Source organism: Salminus brasiliensis, chromosome 8 (assembly GCF_030463535.1).
Source record: "Salminus brasiliensis chromosome 8, fSalBra1.hap2, whole genome shotgun sequence".
In the NCBI taxonomy this organism is placed as follows: Eukaryota; Metazoa; Chordata; class Actinopteri; order Characiformes; family Bryconidae; genus Salminus; species Salminus brasiliensis.
In genome coordinates this window covers 40,297,183-40,309,246 of record NC_132885.1, presented here as the reverse complement: position 1 = coordinate 40,309,246, position 12,064 = coordinate 40,297,183, and positions in this window count along the sequence as shown.

Sequence of the window (12,064 nt, the reverse complement as noted above, 5' to 3'; positions counted from 1 at the left end):
ATATCTTAACACACCTCTATTTGCTTACATTCAGGCCGTGACCTTTCCAATATGGTGGACGCCCAGATGCATTTTCACGCCTGAAAACAGCCAATGCACCTTCTACATATGTAAATATGTCAGTTTGAGCTGCAGCCCTGGCCTAAATTGGGGTAGCCATGGCCTAAATTGGGGCAGCCATAGCCTAAAGGTGGGGCCTTTGGCTAGAGAAGTGGGCTTGGGACTGGAAGGTCATTGGTTTGATCCCCAGCACTGGGGTCGCAGGAGTGAAGACACAGTGAGTGCTTTCTCCGTCCTCAATGTTCGCGGCTAAGGTGCCTATAAGGAAGGACCCCAATTGCTCCCTTTGCACTGAGAGGGATGGCTGCCCATCACTCTGGGTGTGTGTTAGTGTTCACTGTCATTGGAATCTGTTGTATTGCTGTGAAATGGCTGTAAAATGTGTTTCCAAGTCTAATTTTGGAGCCATCTGTCCTTTTGTCATTTGCCGGGACACAGCCGATCCAGCATCTTGGTTGTCTCCATGCCAATGGCAGCTTAAATAATGGTGTATTTTGCCAAGGTAAATCTGACTACAAATAAAGTACTGTGCAAAGGTTTTGGCCCACTGTGAAAATGATCTGGGCAGTAGATGTTTATCTCCTCAGTAAAGCACTGATATCAGAATAAACACTAATAGTCGTAGTGTTTCTCCATCACTGTGTTCATCATTAGAACATCTCCAAAGTTCTCCTCATGGAGTCTAGTGTTATTTAGAGTTCTCCTCAGATCAACACCTGGTTTGGTGGTAAATCAGGGCTTAATGATGCTGCTGCTGCTGGAGTTGAACACATCCTCCACGCTGTGCTGGCTGGACTGGGGGGTCATCCAGGAGAAACCTGGAAGAACCGAGCTCTGTTCTTCAGACTAGCTCACCGACAAGATCTCACTACTTTCTTTCTTCAGAATGAGAAGCTCTTGTTTCTCCTTTTTACTGGATTTATGTTCACCTGCTTTGTCTTTTCTGATGAGATCTGGAGCTTCTACTGTAAAAAAAATCCTGTATTGCTGGTAGACATGATTTAAATAATGGGATTAGGGGCCTAAAACCTCTGCACAGTGCTGTATATCGCTGTATACCCTTCATAGCTGTGATTTCCAGGAGCTCGGTTTCTGAGTCATCCTCTGAAAGCGACCATTAGTAAATGATAAACAGGTACGAGCCGAAACTCTTCCAGCCCCCCTTTTGTAATAAGAACTCAACCTCTGCTCCGTATTGACTTAATCTTTTCAAAATGCGCAACAACGCGCTAATATAACGTGTTAACCTCACGTCTAGCGTGTACAAGGGGTCTTAACACACGGCTCCCCCCGTATAATATAACTCATTTTCATAATCTCTCCACCTCTGGCCTCTCATTGAGCCGACTGCATGAGCATATCTGTATGGATTCTGGCCTCAGGGCGTGCAAGGTGTACGAGTGCACACGTCTGGGTGTATAAATGTGTGTGTCTGTGTGTGAGGGTGAGCGCGCCGCTGATTGCCGCAGACAGATATCCGCTGTAAGAGCCGGAGCGTTTCCTGTTCTGACTGTGCTCATGAATGCTTACTTTGCCCTGTGGAATTGTGGGCCCCGGGCTGGAATAATCAGGAAAACAGAGGGGGAAGTCAGCGTGGATTTGGAATGCGAGCGAACGAGCAAGGCTTACAAAAGCTGTGAATAGCTGTCTGAGGCCTTGGAGATAAAGGCCTTAAAAGAATGAGGGTCCAGTGATGCCACGGAATAGCGATTAGCTCTTATCTAGATTCTTAGAAGGAACCATTGGCTTGATCTTTTGATGTACAGCTTGAAGGGCCCATTTTCTGCATTTTCCTATAATATCATATATTTAATATTTTATTATAACTGTATATTCTTCAAGTTTGTACCCACCTGATGTCAAGTGGTGACTCTAGGGTTGTGCACAGGCCATAAAATGTGCACCATGTGTCCCAAAGCATGATGCTACCTCCACCATGCTTAACAGCTGGTACAGTGCACTTGTGGCTGAATGCCTCACCTTTACTCTTCCAAACAAACCTCAGACCACTGTGGCCAAACTACTACAAATTTCCTCCAAAAGGCTTTACCTCCTTATCTTTCCATGTGGTTCAGCTGCAAACTTTAAATCCAGCTTAAAGGTTTGGTCGGTTTTGGAGGAGGAGCTTCATTTTTGGATGGCAGTCTCCAAGAAGTCCATGCCAAGTACAACTCCTTTGAGTGCAGCCTGGATTGCTTAACTGATTGAAGCACAAGACTGCCAAAATAGTATGTTTACATAATCAGCAACATGCAGAAATGTCTGACGATCATAACAAAAGGAATCTGGTGGAATTTGATTGAATATTACGTGAATGTAACCAAGAGAACCCGTCATATCTTAAGACATCTGTATTTGCTTACATGCAGACCGTGACCTTTCCAATATGGTGGACGCCCAGATGCATTTTCACGCCTGAAAACAGCCAATGCACCTTCTACATATGTAAATATGTCAGTTTGAGCTGCAGCCCTGGCCTAAATTGGGGTAGCTATGGCCTAAATTGGGGCAGCCATGGCCTAAAGGTGGGGCCTTTAGCTAGAGAAGTGGGCTTAGGACTGGAACAACTCACCAGTGGTGTTCTGGCAGCTTGCAGTTAATGGCAGACCCCTGCCTTGATGGTTCTTAGGCTGTTCCTGGCCATCCAAACTCATTCCCCCTCAGCTGAGGGTGACAGTTTGGATCTTCTTCCAAACCTTTAATGGCTACACCTCCCAATAACCTGACCTTACTGGTGATCTTGGAGTTAATCGGATCCTCAGGAGTGCTCTACCAGCACAGAGACTCCATTCCCGTGGAAAACTCTGGGCTTTTTCCAACAGAGGCTGATGAAAAAAAACTGAAAATGAAGGCGCTCCACTTTTTCCCCCTGCTTTTTACAAAATGTGGAGTTCACAAAATGAGCCTCTCTGAAAGATGTTGAGTCGTGTGGGTGAAGCAGTCATCTCTTAATGCTTTAGGCTGGAGCATGGAGTTGATGAGAGAGCGAGAGAGAGAGAGTGCATTCAACACGGCCCTCCCTGATCAGAGCACAGGAGACAACCTCATCACACAAGTACAGAAGCCAAGACTCTCATGCTTGCGTTGCTCCAAATGCGGCCCATCAAAAATTCATATTTCTCTGAGTGCCGAGCGAATGTGGATTTGCGAGAGAGAGAGAGAGAGAGAGAGAGAGAGCGAGAGAGGTAAGGAAAGTCACCGGCAGAGCGACTCTGAAAGGCAAGCCGAGAGCGACGAATGAAGACCCCAGGTTTCTGGAAATAGCCGAAATGAAACTCTGCCCGTCTTCATGCACCGCCGAACAACGCCTCGCCACTTTCATCCAAGGACACCCAGGTGCATCATGGGAGATGAGCAAAGAGGGCACATTGCGACGGCACCAGCGGGAGCTTTAAACCGGCAGCGAGGGAGCGGAAACAATCCGCTGAAGACCAGTGGATCACAGGCTGAACTCAGGCCGAACGCTCCTCTCAACATCTTTACGTATCTTTAATGCCATAACGAGCCAGCAGGGGTCATCGCTAAGACCAGTACGGCTGAATGGCCGAAAGCTGCTCGAGTCTAGTTAGTTATAGAGAAAAAAAAGTTTGTGGACACCAAGTATTAGTTCAGTTCAGCCAGAAACGCTATATATATAAGGGGAGTGGCCACTGGAGGTCTAGTTACACTCAACATGGCGTCTGTTTACAGATAAAGCCCCACCTTCAGCCAAAAGAGCCAATCAGCTTTCAGGTAATGCTGCGAGTGGAGGGAGGCAGATGTGCTACACAATACTCAATATGTCCAAATGTTTGCGGACACCCCATCTAAGAAATGCACTCAGCTACTTTAAGTTACACCCATTGCTGACACAGACATGCAAACACACACACAGCTTGTCTAGATCTAGTAGAGAAGTACTGCCAATAGAATAGGACCCTCTGGAGCAGATAAACATGAACCTGTTGTCACCATGCTGCCTGAAAATGCCAGGCGTGGGCTAGAGAGGGGTATAAAGCCCCCCAGCATTGAGCTGTGGAGCAGTGGAAGAACTGTGTTCTCTGGAATACTTTTGGGATGAGTTGGAGAGTTGGGGATGAGGTTAGGGTAGGAGATCATCCCCTGAACATCCTGACCTCACTAAAAATGCTCTTGTTGCTGAATGCAATCAAATCCTCACAGCAATGCTTCTCCAAAATCTAGTAGAAAGCATTCTTCCCTGTAAAGTAATAGACAGGTAATCCCAACCCATTCTTAATATTACATAACAATTACATTACAGATATTAGCGAATATGCTAACAAACGATAACAAGCGATGTTGCTAAAGCCATTTTCACGTAAGAATTTTGGAAAATGTCCGAAAAAAATCAGATCTGGACGTTTTTTTTCCACGCAGTTACCTTTACTCACTACACATGGCATGACCTACTGTAAATTCTTCGGAAATGACCAGCTTTACTCACACATGGGCTCACTCGGACATTACCTGGACTTTATACTAGGGTTCTGGCAGGAAAAAGCCCGGGTAATGTCCGGAACATTCCGGACATTTGCGTTCTGTCCGGAAAAGTTCTGGGTTATCGTGCATGTCTGAACCTCCAGAGGCCTGTAATTGTGTGTTGAGCGTTACCCAATCAGGTGAGCTTCACTGCTGTGAAAACTTTAAAAACACACTTCCAAACTTTTGAGTGGTTGCATTCCTCCAATTTTGCTTCCACAGGCGGATGTAGTGTTGGTGTTTGGGGGGCGGGGGTGGGGGGGTGTTGGTGGATGTTAGGTGGTGGTGGTGGTGGTGGGGGGGGGGTGACACGAACGATTTGGCCCCCAATGAATGGAAACGAGGAGCGTTGGGCCTTTACAGCAGAGAGAATGGGGGAAACAGGAGAAACGGGAACGGCGGACAGTGCGGCGGAGAACACCGCTGAAGCGCGCGAGAGCGTCCCGGAATGATGGATGGCAACATTTAGGAAGACGGAGTGCATACTTACACTGCTCGCTGAATCTGTTTACGAGAACGTCTGTAAATAAATAAAGAAGTGGACGGGAAAAAGGGACTGGGAATGCAAACGAGAAGAGAAAATCGGACAGCGTGTAATTCCGTTACATTTGTGATTGTTACAAATGGGACTCGTTCGGAATTAGAGCTTATTGGGATCTGATAATCCTATTTGCTGCATGTCCTGTAAAGACAGGCGGAATGGACACTGCCTCGGAAAAAAATCGCTGCCGTTTGTTGGGATTGTACTACCTGGCCGCTCTCACTGTACCGTGTGACCGCAAGCCAGGCGTAAATCTCACTCACTCACTCACACATACACCCTCACATCTCTCCAGTTGTAGGGGGTGGGAGGTGAAATCTGAAGTTCTACACTTACAACAGAGTCAAGAGACAGCCAGGGAGTTAGAGAGTGAGAAAGAGAGAGAGAGAGAGAGAGAGAGAGAGAGAGACATAGAGATATATGAAGCAGGTTAGAGAGCGAGGTTTTCTCGGATTAGAAGAATTTGATATGACCAAGAATTGAATCCAAGACGCAGGAGAGCTTTCTGCATGAGCACAGTGACAAGGTATCCGGGATAGATGAAAAATAGGGGCTATTTTTAAGGGAGTGAGGTATTAAGTGAGTGTGTGTGTGTGTGTGTGTGTGTTTAAAGTGGACTGAGTTCGATTTCCACCGCCAAGCCAAATCCGTGCCAGCGGCAGGGCACGATGCACCACAATCCACTGCAAACTTATGGCATATTGCCATGACATATTTAAGTCCCTCTCAAGCCAGAAGAGTTACGGAGAACGTAGCATCAGCACTTTCAGTGAGCTGCCACGGTTTCACTGCTGCATGAACGAGGCTTTTGGTCTTGTTGGATGCGCTATGTTTTTTTTGAAAACTCATTCCCAGCACAGTTTGGTTTTAGTGGGGTGTCACGTTATCAACAGAGAACAGAAGATTACAGGGCAGAAACGTCCAAATCCTGGCAGAGATGACCCGGCAATTTACTTGTCCGAGACCCGGGACCGGTACAATTCCACTGGAGGGGCTCTTGTATGAATTAAAGAGTGATGGGATGTTAGATTCATTTTGCCAAGCTGATTCTTTTAAACTGGTGCTATCTCAGATTTAACTGATTCATTTCTGTATAAGGGTGAGGGTGAGGGTGGGGTGGAGCGATTTCGGCAGTATCCAACCGATTCTTTGCCCCCAGGTCTTCAAGACTGGAGTGAATCCAAGCCAACGTTACACATTTATGTGAGTCAACCCTGCAAAAATAAACCAAAACAGCTGGATACAAGCTCTGTTTATATCTTGTATTCTGTGGAATTCTACCCTGGTTAGCAGAGGCTGAGTAGATAGCTAACATGCTAACATACCAAAAATAACCTTTCAATAATAAACTTCCAATTTAAACCATTTCAAGTTTAATAACACATTCCAGATGGTTGCTAAGTGGTTGTTTTTAATGGGTGCAATAGTGTTGCTAAGTGATTACTATGGTGTTGCTAGGTGGTTGCCATGATGTTGCTAGGTGTTTTTTATGCTATCCCAGGTTCTTATAGGGTTGCTAGAGGCTTGTTGCAAAGTGGTTGCAACGGTGTTACTCTGTGGTTGCTATAGTGTTGCTCAATGTTTTTTTAAATATAATTCCAGATGGCTGTTTGAATGTCTGCCTGAACATGTTTTCACCGCCTCGTAACTCCGGGTGTGAGGTATGTACAAACTGCCGATGACATGCATTGGAAAGGGCGGAGTCTACAGTCTCAGGCAATGTCAGAATCGTATCTCTGAACGGTATTATCGCAAATATTTTCAGCGAAACATTAATAAAACATCGAAACCGACAATTTTCGGAGACTCCAGAGGGTTAATATGTGATTTTCCGGGTATAAAATAATTATGTAGGATTGGTGTTTATTATATTATACCCCGTCCTTCATTGTCAGGTCATTTGTCCTTTTGGAGCTCCCAATTGAGTCCAAGTTTGAGGCTTTAATGCTGAAGAATTCGGTGGTAGTTCTCCTTCATCATTATTCCACCCACTTTAAGCAACGGAAGGAACTTTTGGAGGTTCCTCAATTTGAAACTGTAAAGGAACCTCTTAAGATGTTTTGAGGAACCTTCAAGAAATGTTTTTTAGAAGAAAAAGATTCCTTGAAGGTTCCTCAAAGCAGCTTAAGAGGTTCCTCCACAGCTTTAGAGTGTAAGAACCCCTAAAAGTTCCTCAACGATCGTATACTTTAAACAGTGAGAGCATGATGCTCCCACCACCATGCTTAACAGTTGCCACATATTTAGCTCTCAGCTGTGAACTTTCGTTGAGCTTGAAGGTGCCGTTTTCTTGGAGCAGGGACTTTTCTTCTTTGAATGAAGACGTGCTTGATGGTTTGATGATCCCAGGTCAGTGTGCATGCCTGCTTGCATGAAATATCAGTTTGTGCAATCTACAAGAGCTTTATTCATCTGTACGGATCAGTGTGGAACGGTAAAGCAGTAGAGTAAACTGTAGGGAAGGGAAGAAAAGCTGACGTTTCCCTCAGCTCTAAAGGGTCAAGCGAAATGTGTCTCGTTATTAGTTCCAATGATAAATGCGCTGCTGTTCAGCCAAAGGACATGAAGGATCGCGTTGCATACTGGTGATTTAATTTCCGCTGTCAGCGAGGCTGCGGCACTTTTCCCAACACTTACCCATATTTATCCCGAAAGCCACATCCAAATAAATGCGAGCTCTCTGTGAGGAATGGCATTCTGCGTCTGACAGTTAAAATCACGGGGGGTGTCGAAGCACGGGCTGAGAGGGAAGGAGACGGTGGTATTGAGTGTCGCGAGCAGAAATAAGTATCATTAGTCGCTTCACCGCAAATTCTTGATTTAAAGGGACAGTTCAACGTTTCGATGATTAATCCTGCTTGCCTTCTAAAACAGCCGTATGAGAGCATTTCTGCTGTTTTTTCATGCCGCGTATGGTTCGATGGGCCTGCCGGAGCGTTGAAATGTCCATGAAATTGGCAGTGTGGGTGACTGACCCTTAGAGGTCGCTGTTGACAGCAGTTTGAGAAGCAAGCTGTTAGTAAATGGTTGAACTCTTTGGTGTTTGAGGAGAAACTCACTGGTTTTATCTCATTCCAGATGGTTTCTAAGTGGTTGTTTTTAATGGGTGCAATAGTGTTGCTAAGTGATTACTATAGTGTTGCTGGGTGGTTGCCATGATGTTGCTAGGTGTTTTTTATGCTATCCCAGGTGGTTGCAATGATCTTTATAGGCTGTTGGTATGTGGTCACTACGGAAATGTTGCTTTCTTTTTTATAACTGGTTTTTATAGGGTTGCTAAAGGCTTGTTGCAAAGTGGTTGCAGTGGTGTTAATATGCGGTTGCTATAGTGTTGTTCAATGTTTTTAAAATGTCATTCCAGATGGTTGTTTAATGGGTGCAAAAGTGTTGCTAAGTGATTACATTGGTGTTGCTAGGTGGTTGCCACGATGTTGCTCGGTGGTTTTTATCTCATTCCAAAGGGTTGCTAAGTGGTTGTTTTTAATGGGTGCAATAGTGTTGCTAAGTGATTACATTGGTTTTGCTAGGTGGTTGCCTATGATGTTGCTAGGTGTTGTTTATGGTTGCTATGATCTTTAGAGGCTGTTGCTATGTGGTCACTACGGATTTTGTACCAGATGCTTGCTATAGGGTTGCTAGAGGCTTATTGCAAAGTGGTTGCAATGGTGTTACAAGGTGCCTGCTATAGTGTTGCTCAATGGTTTTTATATGTCATTCCAGATGGTTGCTAAGTGGTTGTTTCATGGGTGCAATAGTGTTGCTAAGTGATTACTATGATGTTGTTAGGTATAGTGTACCAGTGGTATACTATACCAGGTGCTTGCTATAGGGTTACTGGCCGTTATTATGGTATTGCAAAATGGTTGCAATGGTGTTACTAGGTGGTTGCTATAGTGTTGCTCAATGGTTTTTATATGTCATTCCAGATGGTTTCTAAGTGGTCGTTTAATGGGTGCAATAGTGTTGCTAAGTGATTACTTTGGTGTTGCTAAGTGGTAGCCATGATGTTTTTTTTAAATAACTGATTACCATTGTGTACCAGGTGATAGCTATAGGGGTTGCTAGGGGATTATTATGGTATTGCGATGGTGTTACTAGGTCTCCTCCGACACATGCACAACCAGCCACCGCCTCTCTTCGAACTGCTGCCGACGCAATGTCACCAGGCAACCAACGGGTACCCAGCTCTGACACATCGTCTTGCAGAAGTGCGACATAACGGCAACAGTATTGCAACCGCTTTGCAATACCATAGTAACCACCTAGCTACCCTATAGCAACCACCTAGTACACCATAGCAAGCAGTTCACCATAGTTACCACATGGCAACCAATCATATGGAGATCAGGTGGAGATTATAGGAACCACCTGGGATGACATAGAAACCATCTAGCAACATCATGGCAACCATCTAGCCAGGTCCCAGCATCCGCCTTGTGACTTCACTGTAATAACATAGCAACTACACAGCAACCACCTAGCAAACACCGTAGTGACCACATAGCAACAGCCTAATAAATGCCTGGGACCCATTTAAGCTTTCCTTCAGGACTTCAGGACAGCACTTTTCCAGGCAATCCTGCTCAGATATGTTTGCTAATAGTGCTGCATTGTGCTCCACTCCCCCCGTATTTGCATTTCGCAGCGTTTTCGACATGAAGCTTGACTCTCAAACCACAGCAGGAATCCAAGTGCAGAAGAAAGTAATGAATCCATGCCCTTCTGAGACTATTGACGAAAAATACTGAAGTACTGAGTACGTTCTCCAGCATCCCCGTCTATTAAGCATTTTAGATTCCCCCATCCTGGTTATGTCTTCTGAGAGAGGCTAGCCAAATGTACCCGAGCACTTCTATCCATTATGCACTACAGCTCTAACCCGGGCTGTTCCAGTCTAATCTCCACCAAACTGCACCCATGGAGAATAAAGCCGTCGGACTGAATTTATCGGAACTGGGAAAGTGCAGGAGTCGTTCAGCTGTCCCACTACCCCACTGTCCCGCCGCGCCGAGAGTGCTTTAAGCCTCATCACACACTAAGGCTTATTACTCAGTAACTGCAGGAACTTCTGTACAAACTGGTGCAGCTGTTCTCTGCTAATAGAAGAAGTTAGTAATAACACTTTCGACCCACCACCTGGGATAGCATAGAAACCACCTAGCAACATCATGACAACCACCTAGCAACACCATAGTAACCACTTAGCAACAAGTAACCACTATTGGGGGTGTTATTATGGTGTTACTAGGTGGTTCCTATAGTGTTGCTCAATGGTTTTTATGTCATTCCAGATGGTTACTAACTTCACTTAGCAACCATCTGGAATGACATAAAAACCATCAAGCCAACAATATAGCAACCACTTTGCAATACCATAATAACCCCCTAGCAACCCTATGGAAAGCACCTCGTATACCAATGCAACCACTTCACAATACCATAAAACCCCCCTAGCAGCCCTATAGCAAGTACCTGATACACTATGGCAACCAGTTATATATACATAAAAAAACAAAACATTACCATAGTGACCACATAGCAACAACCTATAAAGATCATGGCAACCACCTGGGATAGCATAGAAATCATCTAGCAACATCATAGTAATCACTTAGCAACACTATTGCATCCATGAAACAACCACTTAGCAACCATCTGGAATGACATAAAAAAACATCGAGCAACCCTATAGCAAGCACCTAGTAACACCACTGCAACAAACCAGCAAACCATCTAGTAACATCATACCAAACACCTAGCAACTACACAGCATCCACCTGGCAACCGTAGCAACCCAACTGTCCGCAGTCGGTAGCAGGAGGCAGGCGTAAAGGTACGCCCCATTTCAAGGCAAATGTGATGCGAGTCCGAGCGTGCATGTGCTTTATGTGCCCTAAAGTGACTCAGTCATCTCTGGATGGAGCCTTTGCCCGCTAGTCTCAGAGACGTGGCGCCATGGCAACGGGTAAATCATGACAATTAGGAGCATTATTTGGGTCTGGAAGTGTGATTGGAGACGGCGCGGAGAGCCGAAGCTGCTGCTGAGAGCTTTCTCTCTCCAGAAGGTCAGAGCAGAGCCTGGCTCGTGGTTGGAAGATGCATATTCCACCACATAATAACACCATAATCATAATCATACTTAGAGCAATACTTAATGCACTCCAAAAAAATCATAATTTCATAATTTATTTGGAATTATTTGAGAGCTTTTTGTAAAGACTCCTTTCCAGTCCATAGAGTCCATAAGCAGAAGCTAAGCTGCAAAACTGCCTGTTTTAAACCCTGTTCTAATTCCTGATATATACTCTGATCAGCCAAAACATTAAAACCATTAAAAAATGCCTAATATTGTGTAGGCCCACCTCCTGCCACCAAAACACCTCTCACCCGTCAGGGCATGAACTCTACACGACCCTGTGGCTAAAGAAACTGTAGCAGTAGATCGCCGAGGTCCTGTAAGTGAGCATCAGTGAGCCTTGGGTCTCCATGACCCTGTCGCCAGATTTAGGTAGGTGACCACTGCATACCGAGATCTCACTTCACCCAATGGACGTTTTAATGTTATGGCTGATCCCCTGAATCATACTGAACGTACACACTGCACTGGATACTGGTGAATTTTAGATTTCATATCTGTAAAATTTCCAGCATTTTAACATGAAATAAATATAATTTATATAACATAATATAATATCTAAGCTGTTGTTTAGGAAAGTTAGCAATAAATATGGCCTCTAAAATAGTAAAACCTTAAAAACGCTTGACTAAAGTTAGACTAATATGTTTATTTAATATGTAACTATAGAAAAATGCAAATAATATGTAATATGTCAATTTTATTGATCAAAACTAACAATAACTAAATTTCTCAAATGGGACAAAAATTAATATACATTTTAGCCAAAACTAAGACTAAAACTAAATCACCTGCTGAAACTAACACTGCTTCTAGTTTAACATTAGAGGAGAACTAAATGCTTGAAG